Here is a 19218-nt window from a genome sequence, read left to right as displayed (position 1 = left end):
CGAAGAGCTGATTTTTTTGGTATTTTCACCTGGCATGTCAACGGCCATATTCCTCCCACGGACAACAGGTGTCTCCCCGGGTGCCTGACTTAAACAAACCACCTCACCATCAGAATCCTCCTGGTCAATTTCCTCCCCAGCGCCAGCAACACCCATATCCTCCTCATCCTGGTGTACTTCAACACTGACATCTTCAATCTGACTATCAGGAACTGGACTGCGGGTGCTCCTTCCAGCACTTGCAGGGGGCGTGCAAATGGTGGAAGGCGCATGCTCTTCACGTCCAGTGTTGGGAAGGTCAGGCATCGCAACCGACACAATTGGACTCTCCTTGTGGATTTGGGATTTCAAAGAACGCACAGTTCTTTGCGGTGCTTTTGCCAGCTTGAGTCTTTTCAGTTTTCTAGCGAGAGGCTGAGTGCTTCCATCCTCATGTGAAGCTGAACCACTAGCCATGAACATAGGCCAGGGCCTCAGCCGTTCCTTGCCACTCCGTGTGGTAAATGGCATATTGGCAAGTTTACGCTTCTCCGACGACAATTTTATTTTAGGTTTTGGAGTCCTTTTTTTACTGATATTTGGTGTTTTGGTTTTGACATGCTCTGTACTATGCCATTGGGCATCGGCCTTGGCAGACGACGTTGCTGGCATTTCATCGTCTCGGCCATGACTAGTGGCAGCAGCTTCAGCACGAGGTGGAAGTGGATCTTGATCTTTCCCTAATTTTGGAACCTCAACATTTTTGTTCTCCATATTTTAATAGGCACAACTAAAAGGCACCTCAGGTAAACAATGGAGATGGATGGATTGGATACTAGTATACAATTATGGACGGGCTGCCGAGTGCCGACACAGAGGTAGCCACAGCCGTGAACTACCGCACTGTACTGTGTCTGCTGCTAATATATAGACTGGTTGATAAAGAGATAGTATACTCGTAACTAGTATGTATGTATAAAGAAAGAAAAAAAAACCACGGTTAGGTGGTATATACAATTATGGACGGGCTGCCGAGTGCCGACACAGAGGTAGCCACAGCCGTGAACTACCGCACTGTACTGTGTCTGCTGCTAATATATAGACTGGTTGATAAAGAGATAGTATACTCGTAACTAGTATGTATGTATAAAGAAAGAAAAAAAAACCACGGTTAGGTGGTATATACAATTATGGACGGGCTGCCGAGTGCCGACACAGAGGTAGCCACAGCCGTGAACTACCGCACTGTACTGTGTCTGCTGCTAATATATAGACTGGTTGATAAAGAGATAGTATACTCGTAACTAGTATGTATGTATAAAGAAAGAAAAAAAAACCACGGTTAGGTGGTATATACAATTATGGACGGGCTGCCGAGTGCCGACACAGAGGTAGCCACAGCCGTGAACTACCGCACTGTACTGTGTCTGCTGCTAATATATAGACTGGTTGATAAAGAGATAGTATACTCGTAACTAGTATGTATGTATAAAGAAAGAAAAAAAAATCACGGTTAGGTGGTATATACAATTATGGACGGGCTGCCGAGTGCCGACACAGAGGTAGCCACAGCCGTGAACTACCGCACTGTACTGTGTCTGCTGCTAATATATAGACTGGTTGATAAAGAGATAGTATACTCGTAACTAGTATGTATGTATAAAGAAAGAAAAAAAAACCACGGTTAGGTGGTATATACAATTATGGACGGGCTGCCGAGTGCCGACACAGAGGTAGCCACAGCCGTGAACTACCGCACTGTACTGTGTCTGCTGCTAATATATAGACTGGTTGATAAAGAGATAGTATACTCGTAACTAGTATGTATGTATAAAGAAAGAAAAAAAAACCACGGTTAGGTGGTATATACAATTATGGACGGGCTGCCGAGTGCCGACACAGAGGTAGCCACAGCCGTGAACTACCGCACTGTACTGTGTCTGCTGCTAATATATAGACTGGTTGATAAAGAGATAGTATACTCGTAACTAGTATGTATGTATAAAGAAAGAAAAAAAAACCACGGTTAGGTGGTATATACAATTATGGACGGGCTGCCGAGTGCCGACACAGAGGTAGCCACAGCCGTGAACTACCGCACTGTACTGTGTCTGCTGCTAATATATAGACTGGTTGATAAAGAGATAGTATACTCGTAACTAGTATGTATGTATAAAGAAAGAAAAAAAAACCACGGTTAGGTGGTATATACAATTATGGACGGGCTGCCGAGTGCCGACACAGAGGTAGCCACAGCCGTGAACTACCGCACTGTACTGTGTCTGCTGCTAATATATAGACTGGTTGATAAAGAGATAGTATACTCGTAACTAGTATGTATGTATAAAGAAAGAAAAAAAAACCACGGTTAGGTGGTATATACAATTATGGACGGGCTGCCGAGTGCCGACACAGAGGTAGCCACAGCCGTGAACTACCGCACTGTACTGTGTCTGCTGCTAATATATAGACTGGTTGATAAAGAGATAGTATACTCGTAACTAGTATGTATGTATAAAGAAAGAAAAAAAAACCACGGTTAGGTGGTATATACAATTATGGACGGGCTGCCGAGTGCCGACACAGAGGTAGCCACAGCCGTGAACTACCGCACTGTACTGTGTCTGCTGCTAATATAGACTGGTTGATAAAGAGATAGTATACTACTAATATTATATATACTGGTGGTCAGGTCACTGGTCACTAGTCACACTGGCAGTGGCACTCCTGCAGCAAAAGTGTGCACTGTTTTAATATAATATTATGTACTCCTGGCTCCTGCTATAACCTATAACTGGCACTGCAGTAGTGCTCCCCAGTCTCCCCCACAATTATAAGCTGTGTGAGCTGAGCAGTCAGACAGATATATAATATATATTATATAGATGATGCAGCACACTGGCCTGAGCCTGAGCAGTGCACACAGATATGGTATGTGACTGACTGAGTCACTGTGTGTATCGCTTTTTTCAGGCAGAGAACGGATATATTAAATAAACTGCACTGTGTGTCTGGTGGTCACTCACTATATAATATATTATGTACTCCTGGCTCCTGCTATAACCTATAACTGGCACTGCAGTAGTGCTCCCCAGTCTCCCCCACAATTATAAGCTGTGTGAGCTGAGCAGTCAGACAGATATATATAATATTATATATAGATAATAGATGATGCAGCACACTGGCCTGAGCCTGAGCAGTGCACACAGATATGGTATGTGACTGAGTCACTGTGTGCTGTGTATCGCTTTTTTCAGGCAGAGAACGGATTATAAATAAAACTGGTGGTCACTATCAGCAAAACTCTGCACTGTACTGAGTACTCCTAATGCTCCCCAAAATTAGTAAATCAAGTGTCTCTCTAATCTATTCTAAACGGAGAGGACGCCAGCCACGTCCTCTCCCTATCAATCTCAATGCACGTGTGAAAATGGCGGCGACGCGCGGCTCCTTATATAGAATCCGAGTCTCGCGATAGAATCCGAGCCTCGCGAGAATCCGACAGCGTCATGATGACGTTCGGGCGCGCTCGGGTTAACCGAGCAAGGCGGGAAGATCCGAGTCGCTCGGACCCGTGAAAAAAAACATGAAGTTCTGGCGGGTTCGGATTCAGAGAAACCGAACCCGCTCATCTCTAGTTTTAACCCGGGAAATTTATGGCTGTGTGAAAGGGGTATTAGTGATCTGCTAATATATGTTTGACAAGGATTCTATAAGGTGTACATATAACACAAACGAATTATAGATATAGGTAAGAAAGGTGTCAATGAAAATTAAACAATGCATATTACTGTAAAATAATAAAAAATAATGCAACATTGAAGGGAATTTTTCTAAAGGATTTTGCAAGTGAGCATAATAGTAGCCAATCAGCACTAAGAAATTCTAGCAATATATCACTTAGCTTAATCTATTTTTTCCTTTTTTCAGTAATTACTTTTTTTTGCCCCTAATTTGAAGGATTTAGACATTATTTTAACGTTCTAATCCCATGGGCAATCATTTTATGATTTTGCACTCTCAGGCTATCAGATGAATTACTATGCCTGATTATAGAGATTCATTTTAAATATGGAATAAAAGTTAAGTTTTAATACTGTATAATCATTTCAAAAGAGTGCGCCACACACTAAGCCTTTCTTTTAGTGATAAGCCCACTAGTGGTGAACTGTTTTGTGACCTGTGACATGCTTGCAACTACTAATGTTCTGCTGTGAACAATAAACCTTTTGTATGGAACTTTTATCCGGTGTATGTGATCCTTGTTATAATACTTACACCCTTATCATTCCTTTTTCCAAGAAAATATGTATCTATATGCCTACAAAAGTTGGTATTCTCAACATTGGTGAGATTTGGCTTTATTAACACTAATCTGCAACCAACTACTCATGTCCTACTTTGTCCTACATTGGGCCCCATTTATCATTTTTTGCATATTCAGTGCTACCTGGGCATGATATTAATGCCTAGGATCTCATTGCAATATGTACTTACTTCAGGTAAATGTATTAACATGCACCCGCAAGGAGCACATCCCTGCGATGTGCTGTAATGGCTGCTGGGGTCCCACTTCAGTCCCACTGACCGCACATGCACAGCGGCCATTTTCTGGCAGAGGGTTCCGGGAGACTCTCCGGACCTACATCCACGGTGTATAGCACATAGGCTACAACAGGCTGTTGTGGGGGCCAATATCCGGAATGCTTTGCATCCCAGAAATTGGTAAATCTGGCAGCATCACAACCCCCATAGAAATCTATGGGGGCTGCAGCTGCCGGCGGGAATGGAGGGATGCAACCCCCAGAGAACGAGTGTTTTCAGGGATAAATCCGTCCCCTTATATAGACATGGTCCCCTTATAGTCATATCCTATCCTATCAAATCCTATAAGATTGTGTGCATTTGCGTATTTTTCTTCTTTCCTTTGATAAATATACACCCCCATCTACTGCACCTCCCTGATTGCCCTGAGGGAACTGGAGGGAAATTTGTGAATATTCACCCACCTGACATAAGTTAACATAACGTACTGTGTAGAGAAATTCTATATGGTTGATTCCTTTTTATCCATGTTTAATAAATCATATTATTATTTTTCTTTTCCTTTCGATCATTTTTTTTAAGGGATAGATTAAAAATTGTATAGGAGCGTTGTTGATTCCAATCCCTTGTTTTACTAATACACCTTGTCAATATTTTGACACACCGTATGATTTATACCCCTTTTACACCGCCAGCATCTAACACAGGTTATTGCACATGAGCGTGCATAACCTGTGTTGCTGTGCGGTGTAAATGGGCCCAGTTGGACTAATCCGGATCGAGTGACCCAGTATTCCAACTCTTATAGCTTGCAGGGTTGAACACAGTTTAAACCCGGCAAGCTGTGTTGTGTAAACGGGAAGCCGGGTCGCATCGACCCAGCTCCCGTTCATAGTGTATGTACAGGCGGCACTTGGAGTTCATGTGATTATGGTGCTGCCCCCGCCGCATCACCGCTGACGTCACCAACCCAGACATTCAACAACCCCCCTTCAGACCTGCTGCCACACAAACCACAACCTCCCTCTCTTGAACTGCCACTACACAGACCTCAACTCCCCCCCTCCCAACTTGCCATCGTAAACACCATAATCCCCCCTCTGAACTGCTGCCGCATAAACCACAACCCCCTCACTGGGCCTGCTAGCTCACTAACCACACCTCTGCCCCCCCACTGGACCTGTTGCCGCACAAACCACAAAGCCTTTGGACTTGCCACCATACAACCCACAACCTTCCCACCGGATCTGCCACCGCATACACCATAAAGCCCCCCACCCCAGACATGCCACCGCTAAGACATCTCCCCTCCTCCCAGACCTGCCTCTGCCGCTAAAACATTTCTTTCCCCCCGGACTTGCCACTTCTAAGACATCCTCCTGCCTGCGGACCTACCACCACAAAGACAGCTCCCCCCGCCAAACCTGTTAAACCATTTCCCCTTTCCTTGGATCTATGGCCGCTAGAACTCACTTATCCCACAGGAACTGCTGCCTATGCTAACTTGCCTCATCACTTAACACCACATCCGACCTCCCCCCACAGCCCCTCACCTTCAATTCTTGTTTCTTGTATACATTAATATATCCTGTGGAATATCCTCACCTCGCCTGCATCCTTGCCTTCTTGTCAGCTCCTCTCCCATTGCACTGTGTAGGACAGGAGACACAGTAGTGTGCGTCACCAGCTGAAGTAATGACCGCCATTAAATATTCCTGTCGGCGGGCCCCCTGAGGCCTGCCAGACCCTAAGCGGCCACTTGTGTTGCTTTGTGGTATATCCGTTACTGCTCCTCAGGGTCTTATCTGTGCAAAGTTCTGCAGCCCCATCCTCACTCACTGTCTGCTCTATAAATTATTCTGCTTTCCTCTCTGTGCCCCCTCCTTAGTGCATGCTTACCCAGTGAACTTGTGAATCATTTTATATGGCAAAACCAAAATGAAATGGTTATATTTGTATTAGCGTCTGCTCTGTGCAATGTTCTGCTCTCTCCTCTGTCCCCCCCCTACATTGTCAGGCTGGGGCATGAATGGCCCACTGGGGGAATGTAGTAGTATGGGCCCATGTTTAGGGGTGTGGCCAGTCTCAAGAAGAGGTGTGACCAGCTACCGCAGAGGCTTGTCTAACCATAAGAAAGTGCATAGTCAGGACCCCTTGATAAATATATAAACTTAATACTGTTAATGCATGCATGATAATTTACCAGATTAATGACAGCAAGGCATTGTAGAGAATACACCATATCATATGCAGTATATGTCCACAATATTGGTGGGACAGTCCCATTTTTATGGGACTGTTCCACTGTCCCACCCGCATACATAGTGCTCCGCAATGGGGAAGTAGTTGGGAGACCCTCTATCACTTGCTGGTCTGCTTAGCAAAGCAGCAGTGAATAGATGCTGTGCAGATGTGCGCAGCGTCTATTCACTTTGAGAGAGGGGCTTGGGGCATGGCCAGCTGCTCAAAGAGCGCTGGGCATGCCCCCATAGTGACAAAAGTGGGGTCATGGCTTGGACCGCAACATTCCAATGAAGCCTCACACCGTTTAACAGAGGCCACCCCCCTTTTTGGGCACGCACACTTTTGGCATGCAGAAGAGTCCCACCTGTTGGGAGGTATAATAAGATAACATATGCATACCTCAACTGCACAGTTTGGAACCTTATACCTAGAGCAGGCAGTGGGCCCATCGGGGATTATCTCTGTTCCCTCATGCGCCAGTCCAACTCTTCCCCCTCCGCAGTGTTTTGCTCCTCACCCCTTCCCCTCTCCCAGCATCTTTTTATCTTTCACTATTATCCTGAGCAACTTTTCCTCCAGTTCTTTTTTTTACTATGTATTGCTGTATGTGCCACTACTTCGACAGCCTTCAGACCTCTTACCTGTGGTCTCCTCCCATATATAAGTGCCATATGTTTATTTACCCTGTACTTGTCCTATATTGTTTTCAAATGTAAGTTGCTGTTTTCCTGTTTTGATTATTTGTTTATGTACTCTGTAATTGGGCACTGCGGAACCCTTGTGGTGCCATATAAATAAAGGCTAATAATAATAATAATAATAATAATAAAATAATAATAATAGTTCTCAGGGCTGTGTATGGTCAGCCTCAGTGCAATGTGGAGCAGTTGAAAGTAGGAAGAAGTAGAAGGATGGCCTGACAGTAGGAGTGCGGTCTTGTATGTTTGTCTTGCTGCCTGTGTACACCTAGTCGGGAACAGTTATTTCCACCCTGCTATATCTCACTGCATGATGCCTTGTGGGGCTTCATCACGGCAATGGGAATTCAGATAACCTTTATAGCCTCAACTGTAGTGTAGAGTCTCAGCTGCTGGGCAGGTTCAGCACCCATTTTTTATCAGGTGATATATGGCAGTGGCTGTGCTGGGGAAGCAGATGCTATGCTTTGTGGTGGACATTAGTTGCACACTGTCTCCTACTCAGCACTGGCTCAGAGGGTGTATCCCCCAGGTTGAAGAAATGTGAGTTTAGTGAGGATTATTATTACATATATACCCTTCATTTCAGTTTTCTTGCCCACCACACCACCTCAGTTAGCCTCAACGGCCCTGTCCTCTAAAGCACCATGAAGGATTAAAATGCAATCCTTAACAAAGACCATAGGGGGGCCACCTCGTCTGCATTTATGGGCATGGAGAAATGTATGCTAATTTAAGGAGGTCACCTCGGACATTATAAAATTGAACCAAGAGTGCCATTCCACATGTCTATAATATGTGTGTGTATATATATATATATATATATATATATAGAATAAGAGATCCTTTTTGCACTCTAAAATTGGACCTATACCTTTGATTGTACTCAATAATTTTATTAAGGGGCAAGCTTCTACACAGAGATGGTCCCCTGTCGAACAAGACCAAAAATAGAAATCAAGAAATAGTATATCTCTGTGGAGCGCACTTAATGACTGAAATAAATATATTTATGTATAATACAATTTAATATGGTTATATTGGTTTCTGACAAAAAGAGGATGACATCACACAAACACCCTTTAAACTTTAAAACATCTATTGCTTTTTATTGCTAAAATAATTAAATTTCAATACTGATAAAAAATTATGTACACTTTTACAATGTGTTATTGTTCATTACAGCCAAAAAATTGAATAACAACTTTTCCAAACAATAAAAGATTTTTTCACTCAACGCGTTTCGTCGTATGTCGACTTCTTCAGGAGTGTTTTTTATGAAAAGGTAATTAATTAATTTGAAACAGCTGTATTTTCACAAAATTATAATCCATATTTTACTAAGAATTATTATGTATAATTAACTTCCATAGTTTTGTAGTATTTAATGAATCTCTGTGTATGAGGACACACAAGGAGAGCTGCTGGGAAATAAAAGAAGCTTAATATTATTTATCCCATTGCCGGATCCTCATACATATTTTTTGGACATATGAAAGTATTGTAGGTAAATTAAATAAAAATTTGGACAAATTAATTACAAGCCTTTGGAAGATTAATATTAACCATCAGATGGTCGCAAATAGGAAGATTCATTAAATACTACAAAACTATGGAAGTTAATTATACATAATAATTCTTAGTAAAATATGGATTATAATTTTGTGAAAATACAGCTGTTTCAAATTAATTAATTACCTTTTCATAAAAAACACTCCTGAAGAAGTCGACATACGACGAAACGCGTTGAGTGAAAAAATCTTTTATTGTTTGGAAAAGTTGTTATTCAATTTTTTGACTGTAATGAACAATAACACATTGTAAAAGTGTACATAATTTTTTATCAGTATTGAAATTTAATTATTTTAGCAATAAAAAGCAATAGATGTTTTAAAGTTTAAAGGGTGTTTGTGTGATGTCATCCTCTTTTTGTCAGAAACCAATATAACCATATTAAATTGTATTATACATAAATATATTTATTTCAGTCATTAAGTGCGCTCCACAGAGATATACTATTTCTTGATAGATATATATATATATATATATACTTTTTGCTGTGTCCTGAAGAAGGGAGCACGTCTCCCGAAACGTTGACCCATATCAAAGCATGTTTTGCATTTGTGAAAGTCTCCGAGTGCCGCCTTTCATCGCCTATACAGTAAGCCATTGTTGCTTAAGGAGGGCACCGGAGCAGATACCCAGGAGGGACGAGGAGTGCCAGACCAAGTATTGGAGTATATATATATATATATATATATATTGTAACAGGAGTCTTGCTAGAATGTGTTCTGCGACACAAAATTCCACCAGCGACCGACTCCAGGCTTGTGCAAAAACAACAAATACCTTTTATTCAGGTTGCTCAAAAACAAAGATACACATAAAACAAATATCACTGTCTTTAGTATAAACTACCAGGGAGGTTAGGCCCTGCCTCACTCCCTCTTACTTAATAAGGAACCCTTCAGGTCCTGGCATCCTGACACTAGTTCCCCAGTTTTCCAGATCCACTGTCCCTAGCAGGCCTATCACCTGGACACTAACTGCCTTCAGGAGCCCTGACTCATGGGAGAGACTCTGCTTTGAACCCAGCACCCAGGTGCTGGCTGATGAAGCAGTTTCTTGGGCTAAGAAGCCTATAAGACCTAGTCTGGGCCCAATGGATGGGAACCCGGTCCATCCACACTTCCCACCTACCCCCAGGACCCTGTGTGTAGCTTACAGGTGGCAAAGTACCTCTCCTGACACTATATATATATATATATATATAGTTGTCTAAAAGGAGGTACTTCAATAGATTGGTCTCCAATAAAGGTTAGATAAAATTGAAAAAGAAGGCCTAAGCTTACATAATGAGTCTTACTAGATATTATCCTTAATGTACGTAATTCCTATATATTATTATTATTATTATTATTATTAGAAATAGTTTGACACCCGTTTACAGTTTGATTTTAAAAATAATATCAATCACAATTTATAAAAATGCTAAATTTACACAGCATCATATAAATAAAATACATTCAGACATTTTGTTATACAGTACATTACTTTGGTTAATATAGATTTCACCCTTTTTGGACGGGTAGCATTTTCTCCAGTCACAAGTTCTCTGAATAAATCCTTTAATTTTTAACCCTACACGTTTCATCTCTAAGAGACTTCTTCAGGGGTAATTTTATAAGGATGCATAAATGTTATGCTTCTTGGACTTGATGAGTGCGTGGTCTCTTGGACATAACGTGTGAACTCTTGGACTTGATGCATGTGTAGACACTAGGAATTGCCCAATATTGTGGAACTCCAGCACTATTGGTATGAGGCCCCTAGAGCCCTCGAGATAGTCTTCAACAATAGCAAGCCCCTGCTATTCCCTTAGTGCTAGAAGTGCACACCGAGTTTAGGGGGCCTCCTGGACGTCTAACCTCCAGCAGTAGGGGCTCACCGAATAGGCTGGAGACCATGTAGTGAGATTCAGGAAGTAGCTGAGAGTGCAGACTCCCTTTATCCCGAGGATTGAGATCCGAGTTGGGAACTGCAGAATTGCAGGAGGTGAACTGGAACACAGAAATGGCAGGCAAAGGGTTACCCAGTGGGTTAGCTGGAGTAGGCAAGGCAGTTCTCAGAGTATAAAAAGACAAGGAAACCAGCAGAGTATCCACAGGAATACTAGGACAGGTGTCCATGACCAGCGGCTTACACGGGTGGCATAAGCTATAGCCAGCACTGAGGGAGAAGCCAGGAGAGGATATAAAGGGTAGCTGCACCAATTAGCTACCAGAAGCCAAAGGGAGACATGATTAACTTAAAGATGTGCAGCTGCTCTGCTGCACGTTTCTCATAGAGAGAGCCTCCCTGCCTCCCGGTTGCCCAACAACCAGGAACGCCTTCTGCGTTCAGTGTCCTGGTTGCCCAGCAGCCAGTGCAGCCGGTGCGTCTAGGTTGCTAGGTGCCAGGCGGGGACCAGCAGCCCTAACGGCCGGAAGAGATGCAGCTTCCTGGTTGTCTGGCAACAACCAGGACCTGTGTTCAGCACATGCTGCACGGAATACCATGACAATAAAAATGGGTATCAACAAAAACATATATTAAATACATTTCCATAAATTCAAATATATGGCCAACAAATATAATGGAGTGGAATAATTCACATACATGGGCAACAAATTGTGTTGGGTAAACATTTTGCAGTTTATACCTGTCACAACTGTGGGCTGGTGTCGGTAGCTGGAGGCCTCAGTTGCAGGGGCTGACGGGTACGTGAACTTAGGAGGTAGGAGAGGACTCCTAGACATGTGCTGTGATTGTAGTACCAATTGCCCGAAGGCATGACCATGACAACGGGAGGTATCTTTGAGGGTTTTTATTAAATCATAAAAGTCAAGAATGTGCAGCCAAACAATAAATGTCACAAGTGAGTCTCTGAGTCACAGCTGGTAACGACCAGTAATCTGGAGTTGAAATGGGAGTGCTTTATGTCACGTAGGAACACAAGTGAGACATAGAGTGAAGCTAGAGATCACATGTGAAACTTTAAGTGGCGCTGGGGATTGCAGGTAAAGCTGGAGTGATGCTAGGGATCGCAGGTAAAACTGGAATGATACTAGGGATCGCAGGTAAAGCTGGAGTGATGCTCCACTACTATGGTGAATGGTGGAAACAGAGGACTGCCAGAGAGTGGCTGCTGGAAGCCGGAGTTGAACACTCTGCTAGCGCTGGGTGCGGGAACTAAAGAGTCAGGTTGCACCACAGAGCATCAGCACAGGAGAACTGGAGCTGCACCGCAGAGAGGAACCACCAGGGAGTCAGGCTATACTGCAGGGAGTGTTCACAGGAGAGTCCTTAGATAAGCTGCACACTGGAACGCTGGAGAGACCATGGAAGCACTGACAACCTTCTGGGTGCTGAGACAGGATATTTATAACTGATGGATAGCAGGGATTGGCTGACAATTAAGCTCAGGCACCGGCAGCCCTGCGGATAGGTGAGAAGAGCATCATGTTAGTAAATCCAAAATGGCTGCACCCAGTGAAGGGGAAAGGAGCACTCAGAAACCATGTGTCAAATGGTAATGGCGGCGGAGGCCGCAACAGCAGAAACTCCACGCGCCCGGACGCGCACAGCGGCCACGGGGATGACAGCAGTGGGCGCGGCACACAGGGTACGCGCATCCAGCGGAAGACCACAGACGCGGCAGTGACAGCCGCGATGGGACCGAGAGCGCCACACCACCGTAAGTGTACACACTAAGGGAGCAGCTGAACCAGCGCTGCAGGCAATATCCATGAAATATAAGCTAAGACATAGCTATAGCCCGGTCCTGGCTCGCTGAGCCAACATCAGGAGACACCTAACAGGCAGGAAATATTGTTAGTTTTAAATTTGTTGAAAGTGATTGAATGGTCACGTGTGAGATTAATCCAGGGAGAAATAGGTTAAATACCCAGAAACAGAAGTATGGGGGATCGTGACAAAGGAGAGCGTCGTCTCTGAAATGCGTTGATCAGTCCCATCCAGCGCCGGTGGACCATAGAGAGGAGAAGCGGGAATAGGAGTTTCATCTACCGCTGGCACCCGCTGACTGCAGAGGCGGATACTGCGGCCACCGCTGATCCTTGCTACACACACAGTCCGATCCAGTCTGGCTCAGCACTTGTTTGTGAACTTTTATTACTTTTTTGTGGATTACATTTTTATTATCCTGGTGGATGTATTAAAAAACGTTTTTATTGGAAAAAAACGGGAGTTGAAAGATGCTGTACCTTTATGTGCATGCGAGGAAGAAATACAATGTAAGTCTCATGACCCATAGTTATATGAAAGTCTTCACCGCCTGCATGCCCTTGAGCTCCGGATTTGACGGGCTCCCGTCTGGTACCGCCGTCAAGGGGAGCGATCACAGAGTGAGCGTCCACTAGGACACAGAGCCCGGGCAGGATCTGGTCGTTATCTGGGGATGGGGACTAGCAAGGTTGGGTTTTGTCAGCCTTTCCCTGCAGTTCCTCTCCACTACGGAGACTTACCATCGCCATCTCACAGGGAATGTCTGTCCTTCTTTCGGTCAGCGCTGCCACTTGCTTGTTCTCAGTCTGTCAGTGTACGGATCTTCCTTGCTTGCGGTAATGATGCCTCCAACGTGTTTCAACCAGCGATTGGTCTTCTTCTGGGAATTGTGGGTAGTGTAGTCTTTCTTGCTGGGTATTTCTAGCATCCGGAGCCCTTTGATTGGTCAGATATGCGTTTGGTTGGTTTTGCTGTCCGTCATCTCTGTTCCATTTTTTGAGTTTGATCTTGATAATGTATATATTTCATAAAATGAAAAGGATATACTTGAGTGATATTAGGAAGAGATTGATTGTTAGAGGAAATGAGAAAGAAAAAGAAGAAAAACGAAAAATGAAAAAAGTGAGAAAAAGTTAGAGTTAAAATTATTAAGAAATTATATGAGGATGATGTTAGAAATCTGCATGTTTTTTTATTTTTATATATCTGTGGGATGTATATGTGCTTATGTATTTAGTGTATTCGTAGGATATACTGTTATCAATTATTAAAATTATTAACTGGTTATGGTAGAAGAATAGAATGTCTTAATCCCATAGTGTCAGTTATTGTAACGTTGAATGATGTCTCACTTGGATTCTACTACTATCTATCAATATTATAACTATGTTGTTCTTTGCTATGTGTTTTGCAACTGTGTAACTGTTTAGTGAGAATCTAAAATTAATTGTGTGAATATGATTATAATGGTAATGTATTACCATATTGTTCAGAATATATCTATTTTATTTGTTTGTTTTTATTATTCTAGTCGTATGCGAAATTCCTACACTTATATTTTAGCTATATATTGTTATTTGGTATTTAATTAAAGTGCTTATTAGTGATTCTTTTATAGTTGCTCCAGGTAATCATTTGTGTGGAAGTATTCTCCAGGGTCCTTATTCCTTTATGTGACTTTATTTTTTGGATACAATGGATTTAATCTCATTGTCCAACTTGAGTCCTTTTGTTGCAAATGTTTTTAGTTCGTGCATCCATTTTAATTCAAGTTTATTTTCTGTATGAAGTCAACTACGTGTGGTATGATCAAGAGACAAACGTGAGGCAAGATGGCGCCACTTATCACTTCTAGAGACACATATCAGAATAAGCTTACACAATAAGAGTTTCCACAATAGGGCAGACTGCAAGTGAATCACAGTGCACCTTCCATAAAATGGATACTAAAAAGATAGTGAAAGAACACAGAACATAGTATAATCCAATTAAATCAATTGATATATCTTTATTGCTTCCTGGTCTCACTCACATAGCATGAATGTTATATTCGCATGTAGAAATCATAATCTCTGCATAAAGATGATTCCACTTCGTAAATATGCACAAGGCATAAACTCCAATAGGCACTTAAAACAAGAGATAGAAATAGTGCAATACTGTCTGTGTATAGATAATAAATAATTTTTTTATAAAAGCACTCACAAACACAGAATTAATGACAGCATAAAACAAAGAGATATTGCATGGACATCAGGAAAAACAGGAAACAGCCGCCAGCAGCATGGGATTATAATCACCACAGGTCCCGGTTTACGCAAGGTGTCCCCACGCTGTTAGATCCGTCCTCCAAATCCCCAGTCAGTCCAGCATTAAAAGTCCCCAGCTTAAGCGCTTTCGGATAGTGTATCCTTCTTCAGAAGCGTAGATGGATTAGAATGGGAAGAGAATTATGCTCTTGTAAATTCCGATGTGTCCACTCTCTATACAATTATAGAAGAAGATAAAGGTATTGAGGCTGTGTCTTACTTTCATGAATTATCCGATTATTCATCTGATCTAAAGATTTTTATTTTAGAGGGTATTAGGTTCATATTAAGGAATAATTATTTCGTATTTAACGGTAATTATTACCTTCAACGTGTGGGGACTGCAATGGGCACCAGGTTCGCCCCGAGCTATGCCAACTTCTTCATGGCCTATTGGGAGGAAAAGGCAGTATGGCATGGAGAGCAGCTCGGGGCGGGCCTGGTTCTATGGCATCGCTACATTGAAGATTTATTGTTCGAATGGAATAAGGATCTGAAGGAGTTGGGCTTGTTTATTGAAGAACTTAACAATAATCAATTTAATATTAAGTTAACTACCACTGTGAGCCAGGAGGAAATAATGTATCTAGACCTTTGTATGTATATATATATATATATATATATATATATAGCAAATGGTTCACTTAATACGAAACTATATCGGAAACCTACCGATTCAAATAGTTTTATCAAAAGGACCAGCCAACATCATGATCACTGGCTAGATGGGATTCCATATAGCCAACTTTTAAGAGTAAAATGCAACTGTACTGATCCCAGTACTTGTGAGATACAAATGGGTGAACTATGCGAACGGTTCATTGAGAAAGGTTATAGTGAGGATAGTTTAACCAAAGCTCAGGAGAGAATAAAAACTGTGGATAGGAGAGATCTAGTACAAGGCACCAACCGAAAGGGACCAAAAGAGAATGATTTCCAGTGGTCTTTTATTTCTAATTTTAATTCACAACATAGAGAAATTTAATTTATTATAAAAAGACACAGGATGGTGCTTACTAAGGATCCTGTTTTAGGCCCAATATTACCATCTAAGCCTGGTTTTATTTATAGAAGATCAAAATCCATTAAGGATAATTTAGTGCGCAGTTCAATTGAGGTTCCCAAGAGGACCAGTGTTAGAAGTATAGGGTTTTATAGATGCGGCCTTTGCGCCATGTGTAAATGCACAAAGGGTGCAAGTAAAATAAAGGAATTTACAGTAGGGGGGGATACTTATCCAATTAGAGACTTCATTATGTGTAGTTCGAGAAATGTTATCTATGCGTTAGAGTGTGACTGTGGCCTAATATATGTCGGAAAGACAAGTAGGAATCTAAAGACAAGATTATCCGAACATATCTACAATGTGAAAAAAGGATTAGACACACATACGGTCTCTAAGCATTTTAAATTGAAACATGCTTGCAAACCCTGTCACTTCAAATCCTTTTGGGGTATTCAAACCATCAGTCCCACCCCCCGTAATAAAGAAATTGAAATTTTATTATCTAAAATGGAGATGAAGTGGATCTACAAACTAAAAACCCTAGTCCCTTTGGGACTTAATAGTGATTTCGAATTGAAATGGTTTTTATGATAACTCCTTTTTATCTAATCTCTTCTCTTGCTTTAAGTGAACATTATTTGTTTTGTATGATTATCATTATATTTTAATCTCTGTCATTAGTGTTTTTATTCTTATTTTATATATCTAATACTATGTGTTATTCCTGCTATGTTTTTTATGTTTTGGGTGATCTATGGACTTTGTGTGGAGCTACGGACTGTTAACAAGCCGTGGATGGTAAACGGGGCGGAATGGAACGCATATTACACTAGCCGGGTTCCGCATACGTCACTTCCGGCGATGCGACTTCCGCGCTATGGAACGCACATGTCACTCCTTGCGTTACGGACTCGCTCGTTGGGAGGGCTTTCATCCACAGCTGTCGCTTGTTCTGGGATTAAGACACTATTTAAAGTGGTTCAGCGTGTTTGTCCCCTATGCTTCTGAAGAAGGATACACTATCCGAAAGCGCTTAAGCTGGGGACTTTTTATGCTGGACTGACTGGGGATTCGGAGGACGGATCTAACAGCGTGGGGACACCTTGAGTAAACCGGAACTTGCGGTGATTATAATCCCATGCTGCTGGCGGCTGTTTCCTGTTTTTCCTGATGTCCATGCAATATCTCTTTGTTTTATGCTGTCATTAATTCTGTGTTTGTGAGTGCTTTTATTAAAAAATTATTTATTATCTATACACAGACAGTATTGCACTATTTATATCTCTTGTTTTAAGTGCCTATTGGAGTTTATGCTTTGTGAATATTTACAAAGTGGAATAATCTTTATGCAGAGATTATGATTTCTACATGCGAATATAACATTCATGCTATGTGAGTGAAACCAGGAAGCAATAAAGATATATCAATTGATTAAATTGGATTATACTATGTTCTGTGTTCTTTCACTATCTTTTTAGTATCCAGTTTATGGAAGGTGCACTGTGATTCACTTGCAGTCTGCCCTATTGTAGAAATTCTTATTGTGTAAGCTTATTCTAATATGTGTCTCTAGAAGTGATAAGTGGCGCCATCTTGCCTCACGTTTGTCTCTTGGTTTATGTTCTTAATTGAAACCACGGTGAAGGTTTTTTGTGTGGGACGAGGGGCCGCCACTTGGCATAAGCGCAAGAAAGGTCTCTTTTCTTTCTTGTTACGTGTGGTATGATGACAAGTTCTTCCTACAATCCACTGGCACAGCAATGGGTACAAGATTTGCCCCAAGCTGCGCCAACTTATTTATGAGTTGGTGGGAGGACCAATACATATGGTCCAATAAGTTTGGGGCAAATCTTATACTCTGTACCCGCTATATTGACGATGTCTTCTGCATATGGCATGGAGAAGAAAAAAGCCTGCAAGAATTTGTGAGAACATTAAACAAGAACAACAACAACTTGACATTTACTGCGAACTACAGCAAAGAGGAAGTTGAATTCCTAGACCTCAAGATTTTTGTAGAAGAAGGAAAAATCCATATGAATACGTTTAGAAAAACAGTAGTTGTAAATAGTTTTATCTTGTCATCAAGTTGGCACCACCCCAAATTGGTTGAAGGCAGTACCCAGAGGAAAATTTGTCAGACTAAGAAGAAATTGTATGAAAATAGAAGACAACAGATTACAAGGACAAGATCTAGCATTAAAATTTGAAGAGAAAGAATACAACAAATAACCAATCAAACAAGCCTACAAAGAAGTTGAACAACTAGATAGAACAGACCTCCTGACATATACAAAGAAGAAAGACAAAACAGAGAACAAGGAAGTTTTATTCATCACAGACTATTCAGAACAAGCAAAACAACTCCAGAAAAGCTTAAAGAAAAACTGGTCCATACTAATGGAGGATGACATATTAGTGGACCATCTATCTGAGATGCCCAAGGTGATATTCAGAAAAGTTCCAGACCCCTGATAAAAGTTGATCAAGAACCACATCAGACCCACTGGATACATACAAAGAACTCTAGACAGCATTCCAGCGCCCAAAGGGTTCTATTTCTGTGGTTCATGCCAAGGCTACAAAAACCAGCGGATCAAAAGTACAAAACCATTGACTCAATTCCATTCCACAATAACCAAGAAGGAATACAAGATTAAAGATAACATCACATGTAACAGTAAAGGAATCATCTACCTCCTAGAATGTGGATGTCACCAACAATACATTGGGAGAACGACCAGGAAACTAAAGATATGCATTAACGAACATATAAGGAACATAAAAAAGAGCTTGGAAGAACATAATTTATCAAGACACTTCAAGGAAAACCATAACAGCGATCCAAGCACACAATTTCTAGGAATACAGGAAGCAAAATCCAATTGGAGAGGAGGAGATCATCGATCATAGCTACCTTAGTGCACCTATACAATTGTTGTCTTTTTCATTTTTCTCATTTCAACACCTCTCTTCAATACCTACCATTTCCTTCCTTTTTCTTTTTCCTTTTTCTTTTTTCACTCTCTTCTATCTTTTCTCTTCTGTTGGATAAAATTCCTTTATTCATTTAATCATATGAACAATACAGTGTATGCAATTTAAGACATACAATTCGTTTAAAATATATTTGTCCATTTGTTTACTCGAA

General features: G+C 41.6%; 1 protein-coding gene across 1 annotated transcript in view; it reads left to right on the top strand.

Annotated features, from left to right (window-relative positions):
- The window catches only part of LOC134927355 (patched domain-containing protein 3-like), a 77078-nt gene that overhangs the window by 27668 nt on the left and 30192 nt on the right, over window positions 1-19218 (top strand). The gene's annotated exons all lie outside the window — the stretch shown is intronic.

Source organism: Pseudophryne corroboree, chromosome 5 (assembly GCF_028390025.1).
Source record: "Pseudophryne corroboree isolate aPseCor3 chromosome 5, aPseCor3.hap2, whole genome shotgun sequence".
In the NCBI taxonomy this organism is placed as follows: Eukaryota; Metazoa; Chordata; class Amphibia; order Anura; family Myobatrachidae; genus Pseudophryne; species Pseudophryne corroboree.
The sequence above is the reverse complement of the archived record's forward strand: the minus strand, read 5'-3'. Positions and strand labels throughout refer to the sequence as shown.